This window comes from Melopsittacus undulatus, chromosome Z (assembly GCF_012275295.1).
Source record: "Melopsittacus undulatus isolate bMelUnd1 chromosome Z, bMelUnd1.mat.Z, whole genome shotgun sequence".
NCBI classification, from domain to species: domain Eukaryota; kingdom Metazoa; phylum Chordata; class Aves; order Psittaciformes; family Psittaculidae; genus Melopsittacus; species Melopsittacus undulatus.
In genome coordinates, this window is record NC_047557.1 from 61,373,027 (window position 1) to 61,399,951 (window position 26,925).

General features: G+C 41.1%; 1 long non-coding RNA gene across 2 annotated transcripts; it reads left to right on the forward strand.

Moving 5' to 3' along the window:
• The first annotated feature begins 200 nt into the window (after positions 1-200).
• Positions 201-25,862, forward strand: LOC115945480 (uncharacterized). 2 transcript variants are annotated; one of them, XR_004079809.1, is made up of 4 exons: positions 201-328; positions 674-897; positions 20,235-20,375; positions 25,689-25,862. It is a non-coding gene; the product is annotated as an uncharacterized lncRNA (long non-coding RNA). The 2 variants fall into 2 exon arrangements; XR_004079810.1 differs by having other exon boundaries at positions 243-328; positions 677-897.
• Positions 25,863-26,925: the final 1,063 nt, after the last annotated feature.

The following is a 26,925-nucleotide window of genomic DNA, read 5'->3' on the forward strand; positions in this document are numbered from 1 at the left end:
GAGCTCTGTGGGGAGGCTCCGTGCACTGAGCGGAAGAGGAACACCCAGGGCGTAGAGCGGCTTCTGACGAAAACACGAGCAAATCGACGACCCGTACCGGTCCGGGGAGCCGCGGATGGGAGTGGGACAAGGAGGGAGGCCCCGATGGCCCCTATCCGCGCCCCACCGTCAGGGCAAGGCGTGTCCCCCCGCGGGCGCGGGTAGCGGCGGGGCCGGCGGCAGGTGTGCGCGGCGGAGGAGGAGCAGGAGCAGGAGCAGAAGCAGACGGCAGCCGCCCTCCCGTCACGCAGCACCGCACCAAGCCCTGCTCTCCTGGCCGCTGCCGCAGGTACTGAAGGGGCCGCGCTGCGGGACCGGGACGGGTGGTGCTGCCCGGCTGGGGCGATGCTGGGGGGGGCGGTGGGGAGCCGTGGTAGGCAGGCAGCCAGCCTTCCCGTTGGGCTGACCCTGCTGTGGTTCAAAGGCTGAGGAGCCTGTTGTCCGGCCTGAGGAGGAACGGTCCCGGGGGGCCGGTGACAGCAGGGGCCCTAGCGCCCCTTGTCAGCACCTGCGGCCGGAGGCGACACGCACGAGGTTTTCCACAGCCTCTAGATGCTCCTCCTGCGGGCGCGGGAAGCCCACAGGAAGGTGGCTCCCTACTCGGTAACCGACGACCACGGGTATCTCTTGCCAGCAGCGCTCGGCAGCTCCCGCCGGGTCCGCCCGAGAGTGAAAGTACCGGGGGTCACTTTCCTGATAAACAATAACTGCGCTACAATGAAACGAGGGTCGCTCGAGATGGCATGTGCTTAAGGAGTGAACGGCGAGGACTGAAGAACAAATTTCTCTTACCCGAATAATATGTAGAAGAGTAGAGCCGTAGCCAGCCCCTGCTGTGGTTCCCACGTGTAATTTAAGGTAAATCCTCTCACAGGCCTACTAGCGCATTTTACGGCTAGCTACTCCTAACACGTACTGTTCCATCTCGTAATTACTTTTGTTTAGTCCTGTGCAGATCTCTGAAGTATCTCTTCCTCTGATGCCATCCAACATACTGATTTTTACTCTCATGAGTGCTCCTCCACCATATTTATGGATCTTTTCATATTTATGAGTGAAGTTGAGACCATAATGCAATCCATTTTTGACAACTACGCTCTAAGCAAAAACTTGAAAACACTCCACAATTTTGCGCTTCTCTGCTTTTCTTTCTCTGTATATACACTTCCTTTTTGTCTGTGGGCTACTTTAGTACTGTTTTTTCAGTGTGGGTTTTTTTGTTTGTTTGTTTGCAAGCCATAATTATTCTGTGCTAGTGTGTTTGAGACATTTCTGATACAGGCTGTCAGTGCTATCTTCACCAGATGAAGTCTCAAATTCAGCAGAACAGTGGCAGAGACTATGAACCCATAACCCATGGTTTGCTAAAATCTGTTCTGCATTTTTTTGTATTAAGAAGGAACCCTGAAGGCAATAGCAGTGTAATATCACTGTCCAACTTCCCTATGGCAAATATCAGTTTAAGTCCACTTAGCTTTGGTTTTCAGAAAACTTCTTAAAACACAACAGCAGCGCTAAGATGGAATTGTTCGTCCTGCACGTGTACTCAGGACACATAGTTTTAAGAGGGGATTTATTTACAGATTATTTCAGGATAGAACTTGTACTAGTGATGAATAAAATACCTTCTCAATCCATATCTAAAAAGAAAAGATTTCCATAACTTTAAATGCTGAGGAGCATCTGAGCCTGCGTGCGGTAGGATTAGGTACAAAGAGGATAAAAAAAAAATCATACTTCTACACCACCTCACTAGCCAAAGTGTGTTCTGAACAGGCATAATCTTTAATCCTTCAGTATCTGACATCTTGACACTAAACCAGCTACCATGGTTGTTGTGTAGACATGGATTTTTTTAATGCCTTCCACACCTGGTCTGGGAAGGCATAAAGAAAAGTTCAATAAACAGTTATAATTAGCCCAGTTTATGGTCAAATTCTCAATTTAAATGAAACTTTGTTTCATAGGGAATGAGTTTTGCACCTTTAAAGTCAGACATGAATTTTCACTATCAAGTAAGATAAAGTAAGCATTTTTCTCAGGGCAGTAGTCCACTCCTTGTAGACAGTAGCATAACAGTATGTAGAAACAGAGGAATCTTTAAGTATCTTTGTTATCTGGAAAGGTTGCATACAACTTTAAACTTAAAAGGAAGTTCATTAGCACAATGATTGGTCTCAGAGTTTGGACTTCGTGCAAATAGTTGCGGCAGTGGGTTTGTGTCTTTTTACTTTGAAAAGTGATCAGACTGCTTTAAATATTTACAGTACACTCTGCAGTTACAAAAGAGTGTCTAACTTGGGAAGAGAACCAGGATTTTCACTTTAAGATGGTGTGTATGAGTGTGTATGAGTGTATTTGGATGCTTGGCCACACGGCAAAGAACAAGCCAGTGTTGTCCTGGGTACAGGAAGCACCTTGTCCCTGCTTAATTTTGAGCAGTCCCTTGTCTTGAAGTTTCTCTTTCTTTGTGTTTGACCAAAATTATTTGAAGAAATGAAGCAAGCTGTCCTTTTTTTGTATGCTTCTTACAGCTCTCATGTATAGAACGATTTTTGCTCTAGTATGTGTGATTTACTTTTTTTTATAAAGTGTTGCATGAAGGAGCTGTGAATGGAAGGATAAAGCACAGGGCTGAAGAACTGAAAGTAATTATATTTATGAGTAAAAAAGAAATCCTTTTGTAAATCCTAATTGTTGTCTAAGGGTTCATTTTCTTATGTTATTTCCATTTATCTCAGCAATCCATGTGAGATGTGAGACCAATCCTGGTCTGTATCTTCTCGGGAAACCACTAATTAAGCAGTACTACTTCTCCTTAAAAATCAGTAGGGAGAACTGTCAAGTTCTGGCCAGACCAAGAAGTCACTACATCCCCTCCCATGATGTAAGAAGTAACATGTCTGGAGGTGGAAGAGTTACAGGATGGTCAGAATTAAGGAGAGTAAGCAGTTTTATTCTAGGCAAATCAAATCCCACAATGAAAGTACCATTCAGTGAAGAAGGGTTTGGTTGTTCTTTGAGGGGGCTGAGGGAAGAAGACAAAGGAATTTGCTTTTACAAATATAGGTGAATTTAATGTTGAGCTCAGCTCAGAATAACTCTGGCTGTCTCTTCAGCATCTTGGTCTTCCCTGGCTTGTTAGTGATGCTGTATAGTTGGCAGATGAACAGATGCTGTGAGAATGTATCAGGAAATGTTAGTGGTAGGAGGAATGTCTTTTTGGGAAGGAGCTGTGAAAAGTTTGAGAATAGGGCAGATGAATGAGTTCTTAAAGTTTGCCTTTTTTTTTTTTTTTTTAAGAGAGACATGATGTTAAAAGACAGTATAGTGCTGTCCTACTGTACAGTCAGTAAATCTTCGGATTTTGTCTATTGCTGCATTATTTCAGCATTAGTAGATGTGTTGATACAATTTTTAAAATAATGTGAGATGCAATTCTTTTTTTAGAAGAAATTACATCTCCCTGTGGTGACCAAAAAAAAAAAAAAAAAAAAAAAAGGAAATTTACGACTTGCAAAGACAAGAACTCCTGTTAGGAAATACCAGCACTGGTGGCACAAGCAGACTCCATTTCTTCCTGCCCTGGATCGGTTGGCAAGATTAACATTGCTGCAGATTGACTTTTTTTTCCCCCCCCCTACCATTAGAGTCCCACTTCCATTTGGTAAATAGCTCTTCTGTACTTTTTTATATTCCTCACCTGTTATATTTAATCAGGTCCTGAATGTATTTAATTTTATTCATAGAATCACTGTGCATGGAAGTCCATTTAAAAAAAATCCTTCTAAATGTGCTTTTAGCACAAGTATTGTGTGTGATTTCTGGGTGTCTCATAACAAACTAATTACATTTCACAAAACCTGCAACTCTTGGCTAGATACTAGAACACATATGGCCAGATGTCTTCTAGTTCTCGGTGTCCTAGCTGACTTTCAGATCCTTTCAGTGACTGTTTCTGCCACAAAGCAGAGAACTTCTTCTCGCATCCTTTGGTCTGTCTCTGTGAATAAAAAACGAAGTGCTAACAACTACTAGTCATTTGCAAAAACTTTGAAAGAAGTCAACTTTGAGCATTCCATAGGAAATACACACTTGAGAAGGAATTCAGTTTGCCAAAAGGGCTTTCAGTGTCTGTACAGCAAGTTCATTCTTTTCCTTTCCTCTGCTGTTTGGTCATATATACACTGCAACTTCTGTAAGAAGCAAAGGGAGTTCTGTCCTTTCATGTACTGCACACTTACTGGTTTCCCAGAGCATGGTCTTTTGAATGGAATGTGCAAGGTAGAAAACTTCTGAAAAGATCTACGAGTGTACCACTGCCAAATATTGTTAATACAAATGTATTTTTTTTTCCCCAAAGTCAGTGAATTAAAAACCTAAGTTCATATTTAGCAGTAAATAATTATCTGTTGAGATCTGATCTGGTAAAGTACTGTGCAGTAGTCATTTCCTCAAACTCAGTCACCAAAATAGGCCCTGACATTCAGAAGAATTGAGCCAATACTTCGTATAGTAAAATACAAGAAGCAGTTGTTCTTACAAACAGTATTTGCAAATTTTCAAGATAACCAGGAGATGAAAATTACAGGGAGTAAAATATGTAAGGTGAGGTTTTTAAAATGATGGAAATGAGCAGTGAGCTGCTGCTCTCCAAATGTGTTTTAAAGCTACTTTGCACAAACCAACAAGCAAACATTGGCACCTAAAATTAGTAGAAAAGAAAACAAAAAAATCAAACCCATAAGACCAGAGCCTGGTGTCAAAGTTTATTCTATTCTGAACTGTAACAATGTTGATGGTTACTAGTAAGAGGCCTTTATTTCTTGAATGCATGACTACAGCTCAAAAGGGGTGTTTAGAAATCTGTTGATAGAGATCTCAGGACCACCAAATCCTGGTTTAACTAAGTGGTATGATTTATGAAAGAAAAAAGTCAATTTCTTCCTGTGACAGTGTACGTGTACATAACCCACTTCAATACGTGATAAAATTACTGAGAAATTTTTGATTTATTGTAGTGGTTTGTTTTTTTTTTTTAATATAAAAATGTCCTAAAGTGTCTCTTTTGTAGATTTTATTCTTTTGGCTTAGAATTTAAAAATTCAGATAATGATAACTGACTTAATTTTGGAAGAACCAAGCAACAACTAAGTTAAAACATGTTTTCTGTATATTTACTTATGTAGACATAAAAAGCAAAGGGAGCTCCATATAAGCAATAAAAGTCCATGAGACTATATTAAAAAATCCATTTAGAGATTAATATTCCCTGGCAGCAGCTATGTAGACTTTCTCCAATGGGATACTGTTTTAGGTGAACCTTTCTGTTTCTGGGTGCAACAAGAAAAGCAGTTCATTAACAGCACAGACTTTATGCAAAAACATTATTCTGGCAAAATCAGCCATGCTCAGGTATCTGGAGAACACTTACTGAACATAAAAATCTTGTAATATGTATGAATAGGACAGGTCAAAACCAAAGTTTTCTTCCATTACTGTCTTGGTCTTGACATCATCTGTCTCTCTGAGACCAATTCAATGGGTTTTCCCCAGCAATGGCAGCTCAATAACTCCTCCAGCAGAAATGATCATTACCTCGTTCTGTAGTGATGCCTGTGGATTATAGATAGGATTCAGTGTATATATGCACCAGTCACACTGTTTCTGTTCCTCAGAAGCATATTCTTTTGACGTTGCTGGGTTTAACCAGTCGTATTAAGGGACTGGTGCTTTAAATTACTCTGTGTGAAGAACAGTAATTCCAATGTGCCATCCGAACAATGTTTGTGGCTTATCATTGTAAACTTCTTTTCTTTATGAGATTCTACTTCAGAGTTGCCAATTTGTTAATTTAGATATTTATAGATATTATAACTATTTCCTTTTAAAACTCCATATTAAAGAAACAGAAAATACACAATTCCCACAAAAATTTCTGTGTCCCCAGTATGTTGTCACTGATTCATCTACATGTTCAATAACCGGTCCTGTCTTTACTGGCAGCATATAAAATGTAGGTCGTGGGATAAGTGGGGAGAAAGGCAGCACCTGCAGGAGGTGCTGGGGAGCTTTCTATGAAAAGAACCTGAGAGGTCTGAGCCCAAAACTGAAAAACAAAGCTCCTATGGATTGGCCTAGAGCAGGATCAACCATACTTAAAAATCAGAAACCCAGAGCAATCCCAGTTAATTTGCAGAATTCTTTACAATAAAGGTGTTCTTGACACAGTAGAAAGCTTAATCAGTGTTTCTTAGACCTACTTAGCAACAGGCTGCTCACAGCAAGCTATTTTAAGAACATTTTAAATTGCAAGAACACATTTGCCAGACACCTGCCCCTGTAAGAAGTTACCCAGGAATAGTAATTAACACCTTTCTTTAAACTACATCAGAGAATTTCAGATAGATAGAGTCAGGAACAGTAAAACGAAACAGCAAAAAAACACGGAATAATTGATTTCATAACTAGATTAATTAAAAAAAAAAGTTAGTTGCAAAATCACTGATGAATAATAATGCATTTTCAAATCTCCAACTCCTCATAAGACAGGTAGAAGTCTGCACCTTTTTTTCCTTTGTTTGTAACAGGGTGCAGTTCTGGAAGTCCTAGTCTGTGAACTCTAAAGGGTGACAACAATTATTTATATGGTGGGTAATGCAAACATGTTTCACAAGTGTTATGGCTACTATGAATCAATTGCAATACAAAGGTAGCTTGATGCATATTGTATACCTACATACATAAGGACTACACTGCAGTTATGTTCCTGACAGCTTCAGGGCTTTATGGTGTTGAGGCATCAGTTTCTGCCTTCTACACAGAGTGGAACAAATGGGCTGAATTAATTTGGTCAGCTGTGAGCCACAGAGCACCTTATGCCTCATGTTGATGTACCTGATTTATATTTCCAGATTTAGTCATTCATTTGTTACACTGGGGAGGAGCAAGTCAATAGCTAATGCCACTACAGGCATGCAAATCTTTTATATATGCATTACCATGTAGTCCAAGTGAAACCCACAAGGTAGAAATAGTTATAGGCTTAAGCATTCTTAACAAATCACTGTGTTCTGCTTATTGGCTCTATATGCCTTTTGTAAGTTACAATAATCTACTGATAAGAGCATGGGTTTGTTAACACTCTTAAATTTATTGTTCAGACCCAAATGAGCCCTTAGTCCGGCAGTGATAAGTCATGGTGCAGTTAAATACAGTTTTAAACACCAAAGCCATTGTCAAGTATCTTACCGTATCCCATGGCCATTCAGCATATGCATCCTACACCATTACATCCAAAGTGAGGATTTCATTTTTAGGACAGCATTATAGTAACAAAGTTGTTTGATGAACAGTACAGAATGGGTAACACTTGCATGTTGCTACAGCATGTTTGAGGTTTTCCATTGTTCTTTAAGAACTGCTTCACCTTAGTCTATTTAAACAAATAAAGAAAGTAGCCAAGGCTGTTTCTTTGACAGCAGAAAACATGTAAGTATGTATTTGGCTTACATTTTCACAAAACAGCATTTACCCTTGTTACTCCACTTAAGAGCATTACATGTCATTTATATCAAACTTTGCTCTGAGCTGAAAGAAAAGACCATTATCCTGTCAAGCACTGTGTAGAGAAGCTGCCCATTAAATCCTTTTCACTGTGGAAGTATATACTAGCAGTACACAAAGTACTCCTAAAAAAAAATGCCACCCACTATTTTTATTATTAAAATACTATTAAAATGAGCCTTCCAGGTGCAAAGCTAAATTTAATACGAGGTTACAGAATGCCCTGTTCCTATAGAAAGATTGTAGAATTCGCAATCATCACTCACCTCAATCATAGCAACTTATTTGAGATACATTTTAGTGTGTTTGGCTACACATTAGCTAACTGAATCTGAGCTAGAAAAAAGTATTCAGAGAATCTGAGCTACTTCATGTTTTCTTTTTATTCTTTTACTTATGGCAACCTATTATTTCCCATTACAGCCTAGAAGGCTGAGTTGTCAGCTGCTAAATGATTTTGGGTTTTGGAGTTTTCACATCCAGGAAGAAGGAGGGATGTCCACATAACACCGATTAAGAATTCAAATACAAGGTTGAGAAATCTAAGGACCTCATATTCCAAAATTCTTCTTACTGTATCAATTTGTTAATCTTAAAGTCAGGAAGAAGCTTAACACAATTGTGATAAACATCTTTACCAGACTCAGTAATGGCAGTCATCACTGTGTTTGATCTGAAATAATTGTTGATTTCGTACTTCAGAAAAGTATTTGATGTCTACTTTCTTGCTTAGTCATGTGACATGCTTTACTGATATCTCCTGTAACTGTAGTTAAATTTTGGATGACAAGCATGATGACTTTGTAGCTAAACAAAATTAAATATCTGAAAGAGTAGGATCACTTTTAACTATTAAACATTGACAGAATGAAGGGACTTTATAGACTAAGTTGAAAAGCTATTTCAGAAGCTGCATCATCGCCTGCAGTGAAATGTACAACTCACAGCTTTAGTCCAAATATTTCTTAATGCAAGCGCTAACATAAGAGTCGCAGGGATTTCTTTTATAAATAAAGACTAAGGGAATACTTGTGAGTATGTATCACTGAATACTTTGGCTAGTTATATGTAATGCTATCTGGTTCTAGATAATTCCATTGAAATTATTTTTCTTCCCATTTAACTCAGAAGCACTGTGACTCAAAGTTGTTCTTCATGTTGCAGACTTCACTACTGGAACATGCCAAGTGTATTGCTTAATTCAAATACTGATTAAAATTGTATTTTATTCATATCTACATAAGTATGAATGTTAGTGAATATCGTTAAGCTGAGCTTACATTGTCTTTCAACAAACTCATAGGTCAGTATTTTTTAAAGTGAATAGTTAGACAGCTGATAAGGGTCATTTTATTCATTATCAGGTGAAGTCAGGGGTACTAGCCTGTCAAAGTTCAGTGCTGTGTAGCTAAATGCTCAAACCCATCCAACTCACACTCCTCAGTTGCTTCATTCTGGGGCCAGCTGTAAGATGGCTGATTCTTCCAGAGGAGAATTCAGAATTTAGAATTCAGCAAAATCTCAGAAACTTGGTCTCCATGGGATGCTTCAATCTGGGATCTTCCAAACAATCTCTCATTTTGAAACCACACATTTTTCAGTATCCAAAGAATGACAGATAACACATTTCCCAAAATATGTAGCCTGTACTATGTATCTGTTATTCCCACAGCCACCTGCAAAACCAGGTGCTTTAAGGACAAAAATAACAATTTAAAAAACATTTGTTTAGCTCTTGAAATAATGTTCATTGCAAAGATCAAAGGAGCTCAGGCTATGTTTTTTAAAAATATTTTTTATCTCAAGCTAAAAAAAAAAAATGATCAGGGGGATGTATATATGAATTTTGGGGGGATGGTATCAGTCATAGCTTAGTCAATTTCAATATGGAGATGATCCATAAAATTTTGCTCATTTTTTTAAATTATTATTTCATAGATGCAAAATCAAGACATAAAAAGACACCTCCAAAAAAAAAAAAACCCCAAACCCAAACAAAAAATAAAACAAAACCTAAACCACCAACAAGAACAAAAACCCAACAAAACCCAAAATCCAAGACAAAATAAACAAAAAAAGCACATGTATGCCTAATAGGCTCAATTCAAAACCCAGAGAAGTTAACTAGAATCTTTTCCAGGCTTTGTAATCTGATGCATCTTTTGATTCTGAAAGAAAATAATGTGTGTTAAGCTCTGCAGTAATCTCTTAGGTGTTGGGAGCAGGGGAGAGAAACCAGGAATTTTTTAATTTAGCCTGAAGAATACCCATGGAAAACTTAGTATGGTAGAATCTCACAGTTCTAGGAAGAGAATGATTACATTCAGTCAAATCCAGCTAGAACTAATAATGTTTTATACTGCAGTAAGTGCATGAATATTTCTGGATTAATAACCTATAAAATTCTCTATGGCCAAGTAATTTGATGTGAGGGAGGAATATATATGAATTGTTTCTAAAGGAATATGACAACACTTAAGTTTTCACTCAGTGGGTACTCTGATCAGCTGTAAATTTTCCTGTTTCCAGCTGCTGCTTTTGCATTCCTGATGCATTCCCAGCTGAAAACTTTCCACACAATCTTTGATTGTGAATCTGCTATGAAGTGGTGACCTGCTCATTCCTTTCGTCTTCTTCCTGGTGCAGAAAGTTTTCAGATTTTCAGAAACCTCCCAAACATTCCATGGGAGCGCAGCCCACAGGAGAGCTGCCACAACTTTGGCCTCACTCTTCCTACAACTTCATTGTTCACCAGTCCTGTAGGATTAAGAGTGTGACTTCTCAGCAGTGTTGTGTGCATGTTTTGGGTTGATCTCCTTGAAGTGAAGTATTTGTTTCCTTAAAAAATGTGCTTATTCTGCATTTAATGGGAAAAAGTACTTTAGCCAATGCAATAAATGAAAATTAATTAAAACACAATTAAGCCAATTTATGACAGACTCTTATCTTCAGAAATTTCAGGCTATTATTCTGAGGAAATTAGGCACAGTCTATAATTAGTGAGAAAATGTACTGAAATGGATAATGCATGTCAGAGGCTGCCAAAATACTTTTTTTAAAAAACAAAGATCCTTCAGGGAATGTCTCAAACTCCCAATTTTATGGAGATTCAGAATTTGTTTGCAGACCTTTACATTACCAGGCCTGCATAATTACAGGGATTAAACTGTGCCCGTAAGGCTGCCGTTTTCTCCAGATGCTTTCCCTCACATATGCACTATGAATGCCAGTGCAGCTACTGGTTCTGATAGTGGGAGCAGTATCATAGAAGAAGCTCCAGGCAGCTGCCAGCACTTTAAATTTTGGTTGTCTAAACCTGCTCAGAGCAGGTCTGTACATAATAAGCAGGTGATGCTGGGGGTTAGAAGGCATCTTTGTGTTCTCCACCACACAGTTCCCAATGAATCCCTTTCTCTCCCTGTCTTTCTGCCTTCCTGAGAGCGTTGTCTGCAGTGTTCATGTGGAGTTTTGACTTTTTTCAAGGTTCTTTCATACCTAAAGATTTGCTTCTGTGAGGAGCTGATTCTTGACCTGATTCAACCACTTTTCACAGAACGATCACAAAATCCTGGCATAGCTTGGGTTGGAAAGGACCTTAAAGCTCACCCAGTTCCAACCCCCTGCCATGGGGAGGGACAACTTCAACTAGAGTAGGTTGCTCCAGGCCCCATCCAGCCTGGCCTTGAACACTGCCAGGAGTGAGGCAGCCACAGCTTCTGGGGGCAACCTGTGCCAGGGCCTCACCACCCTCAGCGTGAAGAGTTTCTTAATGTCTAATCTAATATTTCAGTTTAAAGCCATCCCCGCTTGTCCTGTCACTACATGCCCTTATAAAAAATCCCTCTCCAGATTTCCTCTAGGCCTCCTTTAGGTTCTAAACGTTTCCGCAGGTCCTTCTCCAGGCTGAGCAAGCCCAGCTCTCTCAGCCTGTCTTCACAGGCTGGAGGAGAAGATACTTCAGCCTTCTGATCTCTGATCATCTTTGTGGCCGTTCTCTGGACATGCTCCAACACGTCCATGTTCTTCTTGTACAGGCCCTTGTTCTCGTGGGGGCCTTCAACCACCCTGACATCTGCTGGGGCGACGGTATGGCCTGGCACAAGCAATCCAGGAGGTTTCTCCATTGTGTGGAAGACAACTTCCTTCTGCAAGCAATAATGGAGCCGACGAGGAGAGGTGCCCTGCTTGACCTCGTGCTCACCAACAGGGAAGGGCTCGTTGGAAATGTGACTCTCCAGGGAAGTCTTGGGTGCAGTGATCACGAGATGGTCGAATTCGAGGTCCTCAAGACAGTGAGAAGAGCGTGCAGTAAGCTCACTGCCCTGGACTTCAAGAGAGCAGACTTTGGGCTCTTCAGGAACCTGCTTAGCAAGGTTCCATGGGATATAGCCCTAGAGGGCAAGGGGGCCCAAGACTCTTGGTTAAGATTCTAGGATCACCTGCTACAAGCTCAGGAGTGTTGCATCCCAACTAGAAGGAAGTGCAGCAGGAGGGCCAGGAGACCTCCTTGGATGGATAAGGAGCTGATGAGAAAAATTCAAAGGAAAAAAGAGGCTTATAAAAGGTGGAAGCAAGGACAGGTGGCCTGGGATGAATACAGGGATGTTGTCAGGGTAGTCAGGGACCAAGTTAGGAAAGCTAAGGCCCAATTGGAGCTAAACTTGGCAAGGGATGTTTAAGATAATAGGAAGGGATTTTATAGGTATGTAGCGGCTAAAAAACAGACTAAGGACAATGTAGGCCCCCTCTGGAAACTTTCGGGAGAACTGGCTACACAGGACTTGGAGAAGGCTGAGGTTCTGAATTACTTCTTTGCCTCAGTCTTCACTGGCAAAGGCTCTGACCGCAGCACCCGAGTCTTGGAAGGCAGACGCAGGGACTATAAAAACCTAGACCTTGGGCCCACTGTAGGAGAGGATCTGGTTTTGAGGCCATCTTAAGAACCTGAATGTACAAAAGTCCATGGGACCTGATGTAATCCATCTGTGGGTCCTGAAGGAGCTGGCGAATGAAGTTGCAAAGCCACTGGCCATCATATTTGAAAAATCATGGCAGACAGGTGAAGTTCCTGATGACTGGAAAAAGGGAAATATAACCCCCATTTTCAAGAAGGGGAAAATGGATGACCCGGGGAATTACAGACCAGTCAGTCTCACCTCTGTGCCTGGCAAAATCTGGGAGCAGATTCTCCTGGAAGGCATGCTAGGGCACATGGAAAACAACAAGGTGCTTGGTGACAGCCAGCATGGCTTTAGTAGGGGGAAATCCTGTCTGACAAATTTGGTGGCCTTCTATGACAGGGCTACAAAAGTGATGGACAGGGGTGGACCAGTTGACGTCATCTACCTGGACTTGTGCAAAGCATTTGACACTGTCCCACATGACATCCTTGTCTCTAAATTGGAGAGACATTAGTTTGACAGGTGGACCATTCGGTGGATAAAGAACTGGCTGGATGGGCACATGCAAAGAGTTGTGGTCAACGGTTCAATGTCCAGCTGGAGACCAGTAACAAGTGGTGTCCCTCAGGGACTGGTGTTGGGACCGGTCTTGTTTAATATCTTTGTCGCTGACATGGACAATGCAATTGAGTGTGCCCTCAGCAAGTTTGCCGATGACACCAAGCTGTGTGGTTCTGTTGATATGCTAGAGGGAAAGAATGCCATCCAGAGGGACCTTGACACACTTGTGAGGTGGGCTGATGCCAACCTCATGAAGTTTAACCATGACAAGTGCAAGGTCCTACACCTGGGTGGGAGCAATCCCAGGCACAGCTACAGTTGGGCAAAAAGGAAATTCATGGTAGTCCTGAGGAGAAGGACTTGGGGGTGTTGGTCAATGAGAAAATGAACATGAGCCATCTGCAGTGTGCACTCACAGCCCAGAAAGCCAACCATATCCTGGGCTGCATCAAAAGGAGCATGACCAGCAGGTCAAAGGAGGTGATCCTGCCCCTCTACTCTGCTCTTGTGAGACCTCACTTGGAGTATTGTGTTCAGTTCTGGTGTCCTCAACATAAAAAGGACATGGAACTGTTGGAACAAGTCCAGAGGAGGCCACGAGGATGATCAGGGGACTGGAGCACCTCCTGTATGAAGACAGGCTGAGAAAGTTGGAGCTGTTCAGCCTGGAGAAGAGAAGGCTGCGTGGAGACCTCATAGCAGCCTTCCAGTATCTGAAGGGGGCCTACAGGGATAGTGGGGAGGGGGGGGGGACTGTAGTGATAGGACAAGGGGTAATGCGTTGAAACTTAAACAGCAGAGGTTTAGACTGGATGTAAGGAAGAAATTCTTTCCTGTTAGGGTGGTGAGGCACTGGAATGGGTTGCTCAGGGAGGCAGTGAATGCTCCAACCCTGGAAGTGTTCAAGACCAGGTTGGATGAAGCCTTGGGTGATATGGTTTAGTGTGAGGTGTCCCTGCCCATGGCAGGGGGGTTGGAACTAGATGATCTTGAGGTCCTTTCCAACCCTAACTATTCTATGATTCTATGGAGGCTCCAGAGCTGAACGCAGGACTGCAGGTGGGGTCTCGGAAGAGCAGGGTAGAGGGGCAGGATCACCTCCTTCGACCTGCTGGTCACGCTTCTTTTGATGCAGGCCAGCACACGATTGGTTTCTGGGCTGCAAGCGCACACTGAAGCTGGCTCATGTTCATTTGCTCAACAACCAACACCCCCAAGTCCTTCTGTGCAGGACTGCTCCCAGTCCAGTCTCCACCCAGTTTGTAGATTGCCCCAACACCTTGCACTTCACACTATTGAACTTCCTGAGGTTGGCATCAGCCCACCTCGCAAGCATGTCAAGGTCCCTCTGGATGGCATTCCTTCCCTCCAGCATATCAACAGAACCACACAGCTTGGTGTCATCGGCAAACTTGCTGAGGGTGCATCAATCTCACTGCCCATGTCACCAACAAACATATTGGTGGAACAGTCCTAATGCTGACTCCTGAGGGACACCACTTGTTACTGGTCTTGAACTGGACATTGAGCCATTGACCACAACTCTTTGCATGCAGCCATCCAGCCAGTTCTTAATCCACCGAGTGGTCCATCCGTCAAATTGATGTCTCTTCAATTTAGAGACAAGGATGTTGCTTGGGACAGTGTCAAACACTTTGTACAAGTCTTAGATAACATCAGTTGTTCTTCTCTTACCCACCAGTGCTGTAACCCCATCACAGAAGGCCATCAAATTGGTCAGGCAGGATTTGCCTGAACAGATCTGAAGCCGTGTTGGCTGTCACCAGCCACCTCTCTCTTTTCGATGTGTCTTATCATAGTTTCCAGGATGATCTGCTACATGACCTTGCCAGGCACTGAGGTGAGATTAACTAGCCTGTCTTTCCCTGGGTCTTTCTTTTTTCTCCTTTTTAGAAATCGGGATTATGTTTCCCCTATTCCAGTCAGTGGGAACTTCACCAGAGTGCCACAACTTCTCAGATATGATAGGTAATGGCTTAGCAAGTTCATACACCAGTTCCCTCAGGACCCTTGGATGCATCTCATCAGGTCCTATGGACTTGTGCATTTTCAAGTTCCTTAGATGGTCTCTAACCTGATCTTCTACAGCAAGGGTTCTTCATTCTCCCAGTCCCTGCCTTTGCTTCTGTGACTTGGATGTGTGGCTGGAGCAGTTGCTGATGAAGACCAAGACAATAAAGTCATTGAATACCTCAGCCTTCTCCATGTCCTGGGTAACCAGCTCTTCTGTTTCCTTCTTGAGAGGGCCCATTTTCCTTTGTCACTGACATACCTATAAAAGCTCTTCCTGTTGCTCATTATGTCCCTGGCCAGATTGAAGTCTGTGTGGGCTTTAGCTTTCCTAACCTGATCCCTGGCTGCTCAGACAGTTTCTTTGTATAATTCACAGTCTACCTGTCCTTGGTTCTACCCTCTGTAAACTTCCACCTCTGTAAACTAAACAAGTTTGAGCTTGAGTTTGTCCAGTAGCATCTTGTTCATCCACACAGGCCTACTGGCATTTTTGCCTGACTTTCTTTTTGTCAGGATGCATTGCTCCTGATCCTGGAGGAGGTGATCCTTAATTATTAACCATTTGTTTTAGGCCCCTCTTCCCTCTAGGTCTTTATCCCATGGTACCTGAATTAGGTGATCCTGTCTCTACTCTGCTCTCATGAGACCTCACTTGGAGTATTGTGTGCAGTTCTGGTGTCCTCAACATAAAAAGGACATGGAACTGTTGGAACAAGTCCAGAGGAGGCCACGAGGATGATCAGGGGACTGGAGCACCTCCTGTATGAAGACAGGCTGAGAAAGTTGGAGCTGTTCAGCCTGGAGAAGAGAAGGCTGCGTGGAGACCTCATAGCAGCCTTCCAGTATCTAAAGGGGGACTACAGGGATGCTGGAGAAGGACTCTTCATTAGGGACTGTAGTGATAGGACAAGGGGTAACAGGTTCAAGCTTAAACAGGAGAGATTTGTGTTGGATATAAGAAAGAAATACTTTACTGTAAGAGTGGTGAGGCACTGGAACAGGTAGCCCAAAGAATTCTGGAATTCTATGATTTTGCCATACCAAGCAGATCACTAGAGAGGCCAAAGATGGCTCTATTGACATCCAGGGTAGTGAGCTTGCTGTGCGTCCTCGTCACCACACCAAGGATCTTAAATTCACCATTTTGTGGTCATTTCGACAGCCAAGGCTGTCCTTGAGCTTCCTACTCCCCACCAGCCCCTTCTTGTTGGTGAGAACAAGGTCCAGCAGAGCCTTCTCTCCTCATTGACTCCTCTATCCCTCAGAGAAAGAAATTATCATCAAGGCATTCCATGAACCTCATGGATGGCTTATGCTTTTGGGTGTTGTCCCCTCAATAGTTATCAGGATGGCTGAAGATCCCTGTGAGGACTAGGGATGTGAATGTAAGGCTGCTCCTATCTTTCTATAGAGGACCACATCCACTCAGTCTTCCTGGCCAGGCAGCCTGTAGCAGACAGCCACTAAAATGTTCCCTGTCCCTACCCTCCCTTTAATCCTGACCCATAAGTTCTCAGTCAGCTCCTCCTCCATCCCAAGGCACAGCTCCATGCAGTCCAGTTTGTCATTGACATAGAAGGTGGCACGATCCCACCCCTATCTCCCCTGCCTGTTGTTCCTGAAAAGCCTCTATCCTTCTATTCCAACACTCCAGTCATAGGAGCCATTCAACTGTATCTTGTGATGCTAATAAGATCACAGTCCTGCAAGTGTGTGCAGGTCTCTTGCTTATTCCCCATGCTACATGCATTTGCATTGGGGCATTTAAGCTAGGTCCCTGACAATGAAGCCAGCTTGCTGGCTGGAATGGCAGGAATTTCTTTGTTCTGCTCTTCACGTGGTCTCCTCCTGACCTGCCATCCCTCTCCATGCTCTGAGCATCTCTTGCTGGCACTGGCATCAAATTCATAGGACTGGGATGGACTGAGGTTTCCCTCCCCTGTCAACTTTAGTTTAAAGCCACTTTGCCTGCTCCCCTGTTGCAACATGTTTGAAAACTGTGAAGAGCAGTCAGAGTGGGAGAGGCTTTAATACATCAAATGAAGTTAGCCTGTAGCCTGTTTGCTTTCCCCTCTCATATTCTTATCCACCTGTACTGAAGAGAAGGTGTATACTGCTACTGAACCTTTTAACAGCGAGAACAGATGAAGGTGGTGCATTCCCCCATCCCACCTCTGCTTTTATTGCTTATAATTAATTTTTTTACTTAATCAATCTATAGATTCAGCAGCTGGTTTGCTTTGTGCATCTGGTAGCATCTAATATATTGCCAGGCAGTTAACCTGTTCATCTTGTTAGCTAGTAGGGTCTGCGGAGAAATCTATGAAAACATTAATTATGTTAGATGATTAATAGCTTCCTTCATTCTTTCACAAATAAATTTTGCTCACATTGAGCTGTGGAAGCAATGGTACTTTATCAGCAGATTGTCAGAACTGCCCTGTCCTGCAAGTTACCTGCAGTAGTTCTGCAAGCCTTATACAGCTCTGCTTTCAGTTTTGGTGATAGATTTTTCAAATAGGATGTTAACTTCCACCAGCAGCCCATCACTGCTGCAAAACACAGTTTTCACAGTAGTTTGAACTGTTTAGATTTTGGGTTATCACAGCATGTCAAATCCAGACTCTTTGGGATTGTCTTGGGTTCAGCTATAACAGTTATTTTTTCTCCTTCCTAGTAGCTGGCACAGGGCTCTGTTTAGTTTTTGCATTTAGTCTGAGAAGAATGCTGGTAACACAACAATTTTTGTTGTTGCTGAGCAGCACTTACCCTGACCAAGGGCTTTTCAGTCTCTCATGTTCTACCAGTGAAGAGAAGAACAAGAAATCAGGAGGAAGCAGAGACAGGACTCCAGACCCAAACTAGCCAAAGGGCTATTCCATACCACAGCATATCATGCTCAGTATATAGACTAAGGGGAGTCACCCGGACTGGCGGATGTCTGCGTGGGTCAGGCTGGGTATCAGTCGGCGGATGGTGAGCATCTCTTGTATTTATTTGTTGGGTTTTTTTCTCCCCTTCCCTTTTCAGTTTTATGTTCTCTCCCCTTGTTATTCCCCTTACTAGTAGTAGTAGCAGGAGTAGTTTTATATTATACTTTAGCTATTGGACTGTACTTATCTTAATCTGTGGGGTTTACATTCTTCCGATTCTTCTTCCCCTCCCCTGGGGAGCAGGTGGAGAGGAAGGGGGGGAATGAGTGACTGGCATCAGCTTAAACCATACAGCCAGGATATAGAGCTTTGAAATAATACCTCCCTTGGCCTAAGTCCAAACTATGCTGAAGTTCATACACTGTTCTGAACAACAGGCTTTCTTAGGACTGAAGTGATTGTATGATTGACAGATCAGAGAACATCAGTGATAACATACCCTGATCTTGCCTGCTGGCATTGCTGTTTAGTTTAGTTCTTGTTTATTATATGTCATATCAGAGTACAAAAATGCTCTACTGTTGTGAGTGCACTTACATGCAAGCATTCTGCAGAATCAGATTCTGAATATAGGCAGTTTTCAATTCAAGAAAGTCTTGGAAAAGCTGTTAACTTAAACAAATGCAGGGATATCGCCAAAGTGTTAATATAGCCACACTCATTTATAAGAGAATTATAAGATAAGTTATATATGAACATACTTGCTTCAAATATATCTATATAAACATTTTTTAAATGCTGAAAGGCTTAACAAATGCAAAATAGGCAAGAAAATGTTTTTTTTTTTCTGTATATCCACATTTTTTTAATGAAATAAGCATTTTGAACATACAAAATATTTCTCAGTTTGAAGAATTAAAACTTTTTCCCATCCAGAGATGCAGCAACCCAAATAGAAAATTCTAGTGGAATTCACTGATAATATTGACAAATGGTGGATTTAAGAGTTTTTTCTTAAACTGGATTTTAAAATAATTCCTAAGTGACTCTTTAAAATGTAGTGTAATTCACATATTTTCAACCTTGCACTGTTTTCTTAGTAAAGAATAATTGGTGGAAAAACAGACTTTCAGTTGTGTAAGACAGTGATAGCTTGCATGCTAATTATAATGTTCACTAAAGGCACAAGTGTTAAGAAGAACAAAAGATGCTGTCTTGTAGTGTTTTGAAATGTGATAAAGAGTTTAGTTTCATAATGTTTCTGTTCTATTTATGTAATATGGAAAAGTGTGTGTTTTCACTCCTGGTTTTGGACAGTTCTGTGTTGTATGTTGTTAAATGATCACTAGTGGCACAGTCAACACCTGAAGAAGGAGGCTACATTGTGCAACAGTCACAGCTTTGAAACAGTTTACCTGAACATAGCTTCTTCCAAGAGTGCTCAGGAACTGTTATGCTACCAGCGTGTATGGTGACCATGAATGCACTTGTCCCTTCTTAAAGATATTGTAGCCAGTGTAAATAAATAACTTTTCCTTTGCTTTTCTAACCTCACAAAATCCAGTGGGGGGAGGAGGTAAGGGGGAGGGAAGAAAAGAAAAGCCTCAGTGCTAATATAACGTTAAGGTGCCAGATCTGAATACAGAGCTTGGAAATGAAAATTAAAGGTGCAGTTGACAATTCCCGCAGCTGACGATATTGTCTGTTCAGCAGCTAGTATGCTTGGTGTTGCAAATGACTGACCTAGTCAATGCGTTCTAGGTACAATTATCAAATGTCCTTATTAGACTTGCTAGACTCACTAGACTCTTACATATCAGTCTCACCAGTTTGGCTAATGTACAACGCCAGGTACATGGTAACAGAAATGTATTAGAATATCTTTCCCCTCACCCTCTGCCCCTCTTTTATTCTTTGTTCAAAATAAATTAAAAACCTACAAACTAACCATCAAACAACCGAAGTGTGGCACTGTGGGCAAAGTAAATCACACGAGACTGTCTCTGGTTCTGTAAGGACTACCACTTTCCTCCTGAAAATCTGTCGCCTTGGCAAATCTGCTGCCCATAAAAAACCTCTGCAAATACTTGTGCAAATGAAAATAGATTACGAGAAGGTGGCAGTGTGATTTTTAAGTATGAATGAAGCTGCTGGTATATTTTCATAACAGCAAATGTTTGTGTTTAAAATATCTCATTTTTCTTTCTTTTGTGTGTGTGTGTGTGTGTTTTGGTTTTGGTTTTTGTTTTGTTTTGTTTAGGTCAATCTAGGATGAAGAGACTGACCAAATCTAGAAAATGGGTATTTAAAATGAAGTCACTTGAGAACATGCATCTACTACAGTATTTGGGCAACATCTTTAGGCTGACCATCCTCTCTCTGGGATTTTGTTGATGTGTTGGTAAGAAAGTCCTAAATATGTTATTGCTTTATGAAAAATAGTTAAGCAAACACTGTCTCTTCTCTGCAACTGTTGCAGACACAGAATTAAAAACTGGGCCCATTATCAGGGATTTTTTTTAGACCTCGTAGCCTAAGGGATAAAAACCAAATCACACTAGAGTTACTGTACAGTGTACTGTTTGATTGATATTCAGATGTTTTACATAACAGTGTGTAGCTTCTACCTGAATTTTGGTTTTCTGTTTTAGGTCAAACAAATCACAGTAAAAGATTACACAATTCCCACAGATGCCTTTTCAAGAAGTTCTTTTATGCAGAGCTGGAGGGCAGGCAAGATGTTGGCATAGCTGTTGACCTAAAAACCTGCTATGCCAACATATTGTCATCTTTCCTTTCTGTTTGCGGCAGAGGGAAATTCAACATTGTAGTAGGCATTTGGAACAGGGTTTGGTCTTTATAGATAACTTGAAATGCCATTTCTCTGGCACCGCTTTTGAGTCACATGTTTATTATGTGCATAAATACTAAAAGAGGGACAGAATGTGTGAGGTGGTTTTGCTACTAAAACAATGGTGCTGGGGAAGCTGTTTGTGGACAGGATAAGAATTGAGTGTTTCACTTCCTGTCCTGTACATGTTTGCAAAGAGATTATGAGTTGTCAGTTAGCAGCCTGCTTAGCAGGAATTTTGTTTACATAATTTTTTTCCAAAGTCTGGTTATATGTACCTTTCCTATGTACTTTTAATGTCTGTGCTTTCTGTTAAGAGCCATTTAGTAAAGGGTTTTGTGCAACGAGAATACACTGGTAGTCAAAAAATGAATGAGCACCCAGTAAAGAACTGTTGTAGCTGCATTCCACTGATCTATTTCCAGTACATAAATAAGAATAAAAGAACAGTAAAACTTTGAGGAAGGCCTCATGATTGCAACACAGGCAACCTCAAGAAAAATGGAAGTTATATGAATGAGAAAATTTGCTACATGTGCTTGTTATAGATAAGATATTACTTCACAAAATTAGAGTTCTGCTTAGAGAATCTAGAATTAGAGGCTCCATCAGGAACAGCAGTGCTACTTAAAAAAAACAAGCATAATGAAGAACTTGATTCCAGATTCTGTACAGTGGCAGTAGACTTTTACACTCACAGCTCTTCATGACACTCAAATATTGAGTTTGATCTGTGTATGGAAAAATAAATTAAAAAAAAAGGGTAAAAAGAAAAAAAGGATACATTAATTATGATTAGGTTGGGAATTTTTATATAAAAATAAAATTCTGACCTTTTTGGTAATTTTTCTGATGAATAAGAGCTTAAACTTTATCAGTTTAAAACATAAACTCATCTTTCCAGGTTTCATGGAAAACACTTCTAGAAAATGCTTTTTCTGTGCTTTCCACAGCATCTATGGCTTAGAAGGGTAGCACACTGGTCAGGCACACTGCTGCTACTCCTGTCTTAAGTTAAGGGATAGCTATCTGTATTTCTGGCAATTGCACATTTGCAGGGAATGTACTTCCTTGCTGATGAGTTTCTGGGCAATATCTTTTAGTTTTTGCTCCTAATAAGCAGTGCACATAGAACGCTATACAAGGAAAGCCCCGTTTTTTGAGTAACCATCTAAATAACAGGTCCTGGGTCTTCCAAAATTGAAGTTTCTGTCTGTAGGTTAGTTTGTATGTCTGAAGACAGTTTTGGTCACAGTTCTTCAGTGTGACATATCCTCACACTATTTTTCCTCTCCCTCCTCTCAACTCAAAAGATTTTCAAAAGCTGTTTGTATTCTATTAAATTTATATGTTCACCAAACATGTGACACAGGAATGGTCTATGTATTTTTTTGTCTCAACTTAGGCACAGATAATGATCTTTAAAACTCATAGCACCACTTACAAAAGTATTTGCTTTTTTCGCCCTTCCTTTGTGTTCATTAGGAAGGAAGTTATTTTACATTTGTATACTAACATTTCATAGATGCTTCATGGCAGCTCTTTCATCTTGAGCTCTGTTTATTATTATGTTGCTGAATTGTATGGTCTGCACTATACTTGAGCGATGACCCTCAGAATAGTCTTGCAGTTGTGGGCAGACAGCCTTCTTTCATCCCAAAACTGTTTCAGAGCCTGAAGTCCATTACGTGTCACCTCATGAACAAGCTAAATTAGAATAGGTCTCAAAAATAACCAGTCAAACCCAAAACCCCAGAAAATTACAACTCCAAATTTCAAAGGAAAAAAAAATTAATGTAATTCCATTTGAGAATTCTCAAATTTAGTAACAAGCCAAAGGAAGTCACATATTTTTTCTTTTAAAATTTTGAGTCTGCACTTTAAAAAATCACTTAGTGAATTGAATATTTTTTGTCTGACCCTTCTCCCAGATAAATGTCACTGTTGTAATGCAAACGTGTTACCCTGTCCTCGTAACTTCAAAATGTTAAAAAAGATGGTTCCAGGTAAAGCAACCCAGGCAAGATATACTTGGATCCATACTGACATGCAGACTGCTGTTTTCTTACACCCTTCACTCTGAAAAATAAGGCATTTCAGCAGGACATGGTGAAGAAGTTTTGATGTGGGTCAAACTGACTAAAGCCTGAAGCAATTAACTAGACAGAATATAACAGCATTCATTACAAATGACAGTACGTTATAGGATGCTTCTGATGATAATCTGAGATTATACAATGTTATAAATTCACAGGGTTTATGAGAAGAGGAATCTGTTTAGGCATGTATTTTAGTGTTTCAGGTGTTTTATTTTGACTGCTGCATTAAACTGCATTTCCTTCAAGTAATAATGGATTGGAAACTGAAACTCACATTCTGTGAACCATTCAGAATTTCTTGAGGTTTGTTGGACTGGCTCAAGAAGTTAAAATTTTTTAAACATTATGAAAAGTTTTGTTTTGACATTCATGAAAAATTGCATTTCAGCTGCACTGAAACATTTTGTTTCAGCTCCAGCTGTACACAATGCAATGTTTCAGTAATACACCTGGAGAGCATAAACAGTGTTATGCCTTATCCTCAACAAACTACATAGGAATAACATATTTTGTGAAGAGAGATTTATTACAGCAAAATCTTATTATTTCTCTAGGAAACTACTGCACCACAGAAATAGTATGTGTGGTATAAATACAGTAAATCATATCTACTATATCATGTAAAACATTCTCAATAACTCCACTTCAAGTGAAGGATAACATGTTTACTTATTTTGTGTGTGTATATTTAAAATTTACATTAAAGATGGTCTGATATTTCAGAATAATGATAACCAGTGCAGGAAAGAGCTGAACAGGAACAAAGAAAATGATCCATATCTTTCTTGCCAAATACAAGACTGGGCAGAGGTATAAGGAAGGGAAAGGCAATGGCCTGGGGTGAGATTCTGACCTTGCTGGTGCCAGCATAACTGCTGTTCCATCCCTTTCTAGGATGAAGACACAGTTGTGGAATTAAGTTTGTTGTTAATGAAGTTTGGTTTAGAACTTCTCTTTTATGAACTATAATCCTTAAAAATGCTCTGGTGCTGTACTTCATTTATCACGATCCTCCTTGTTACTAGTGTGTGTATACTCTGCTCCCCCTTTGACACAACAGTAAAGGGAGCTTGGAGGCCTCTTGGTGTTGCCAGAGGACAGAATTTGTCCAGGAGGGAGCAGGCAAATGCAGCACATAAGCACCGTCATTTTTTTCAGTCAACTGCAAAGATTTTTCTGTCCTGCCATAAGGAGTGCAATTGGATGTATAGAAGACAACAAGGTGAAGACTTGAATAAATAAATTAGTTTGAATCTAGGTTGGCTTTCTTAAAATATTATCTTTCATAATCAGGTAATTTCTTAGATTGTTTCCAAGAGCATATCTGTGTTAGTACTTGAAGAATACTCAGTTTTTGATAGCTCCACTGACAAATGTTCCCTAGCATTACATATTTTGGATGCACTTAGAAGCAGTTTCATTCATAGCTTCTGTCAGCTCTCTATATAGGATCTTTTAATTATTCAGGGGTAAATTGCATCAATTCTGATATATGGTTTCTTCACTATTAATTGATTATTAAGATTAGTTACTTATGTAAGTTGTGGGAGCACACTTTTATACTCACTGCTACATTTGTGTTCCTTTAGAGCTGGAGAGTTTTCCAGTGCTGAAATACATGCCTTATGGGAGTGTAAGAAAAAGGAAAATGGACATAACTGAATAGGAAATTGAATTAAACTGTCTACCTATTGCCATTCAAGGAGGAAGAAGTAGGCTTACTCAGGAAAGACAAGACAAGATAGCAAAGCAGTTTACTTAAGAACTGGAAAGAAGTGGAGGAAAGTTGCAATGTTTATGAGGAAGACTATTTCAAAGCTCTTCCTTCCTTTTCCATCACCTGATGGAACTTGCTTGTATCTGCTGCTGACCTATGTGCATGTGTAGAAATGTTTATTGATTGATTCATAAGTAGTTAAATATGTGTGTTTGTGCCCAGTAGCAATTCTGGAATATCTTGGTAAGGATCTACTTAGGTATTTTAATATTAACACAGCACCAAGTAATTCTTTAGTTACCTTTCCCACCTCAAAATCAGCAAACCACAATAAACATTAAAAAGGGCAAACACAAACATCATTCCCTTACACAGCAAAAAAGGAATAGCTACAATTCTTGTGAATAAAGTCAAGATTTCTTATACCTCTCTTTTACAGTCCAAAAGCTGGTAAATAAGAAATCGTCATGAAGAGCACAAGGAATTGCTCATGTCTGTCTCTAAATGGCTGTTCTTGAAGAGTGTGTCTGGATTATTTCTAATTAAGGTGGTACCTCTTCAGGCAATATACTGGGTTTACACTAATAACTCTCAGCTGGATCTGGGCTCCTGGCCATTAGCTTACACAAATACCCCATTTTCAGGCATAATATACATAACACAGCAAATTGATGTGATAATTTCTCTACTAGTTGTTAAGCTATTCTCTAGAAATATCCCAGAAAACACTATGCACACTCCACTGCTTCTGTCTTCTGCTGAATTTATAGAATAGGATGCAAGAAATCATCTGTATATATATTTAACAGTGCCTGGATTAGCATATTCTCATAATGATGTCATAAATCAGCTCAAAAGGGACAAGAAGGGCCCGTCCAGAATTTGGGTGGCACGAAAGGTATCCAGTGCAGTGTCACTTCTGAGCAGGGGTGACTGCAAAAATGTTATCTAGGAGAGGTCTGCAGCTGCTTTATGCAAACGTGTAGACCCCCTGTAAGGATGCTAGAAGATCACATAGTTTTTTAATACTTCTGTCTTTGACTTCAGACAGGGTAAAGAAAGGATGAAGAAGGATGTGAATAATAAAAACTTAACAGCTGTAACTGGAGGGAAGGAATGCCATCCAGAGGGACCTTGACACACCTGTGAGGTGGGCTGATGCCAACCTCATGAAGTTTAACCATGACAAGTGCAAGGTCCTACACCTGGGTCAGAGCAATCCCAGGCACAGCTACAGGTTGAGCAGAGAAGAGATTCAGAGCAGCCCTGAGGAGAAGGACTTGGGGGTGTTGGTCGATGAGAAAATGAAGATGAGCCGGCTTCAGTGTGCACTCACAGCCCAGAAAGCCAACCGTATTCTGGGCTGCATCAAAAGGAGCATGACCAGCAGGTCAAAGGAGGTAATCCTGCCCCTCTACTCTGCTCTTGTGAGACCTCACTTGGAGCATTGTGTGCAGTTCTGGTGTCCTCAACATAGAAAGGACATGGAACTGTTGGAACAAGTCCAGAGGAGGCCCACGAGGATGATCAGGGGACTGGAGCACCTCCTGTATGAAGACAGGCTGAGAAAGTTGGGGCTGTTCAGCCTGGAGAAGAGAAGGCTGTGTGGAGACCTCATAGCAGCCTTCCAGTATCTGAAGGGGGCCTACAGGGATGCTGGGGAGGGACTATTCATTAGGGACTGTAGTGATAGGACAAGGGGTAATGGGTTAAAACTTAAACAGAGTAAGTTTAGATTGGATATAAGGAAGAAATTCTTTCCTGATAGGGTGGTGAGGCACTGGAATGGGTTTCCCAGGGAGGTTGTGAATGCTCCATCCCTGGCAGTGTTCAAGACCAGGTTGGATGAAGCCTTGGGTGATTTGGTTTAGTGTGAAGTGTCCCTGCCCATGGCACGGGGGGTTGGAACTGGATGATCTGAAGGTCCTTTCCAACCCTAACTATTCTATGATTCTAACTTCAGTAACTCAGTACCTAACTTCAGGAAGCTTATTTGAGTAACTGACATCACTTTGGTTGTGTCTCTCAGTTCCCGGCATAGAACTCGTTAGTGCAGCCTATTTTCCTCTAGCTTTTCCACTACAAACCCGGACCAAAGTTACTTCCAAAAGCAGAAGTCTCCACGCAGTAACCAGCACCCTCTTGTGTTCATGGTGAGCTCAGGCTAAACCCTGTGCTAGGTAACTCAGGAGTCTCGCTCGCTGCTGAGGGTACCTTCATCTGACCCAAATCTGATGCACGGCAGGAAGCTGAAGGTTTACACATGCTCCTTCAATAGCTGGCT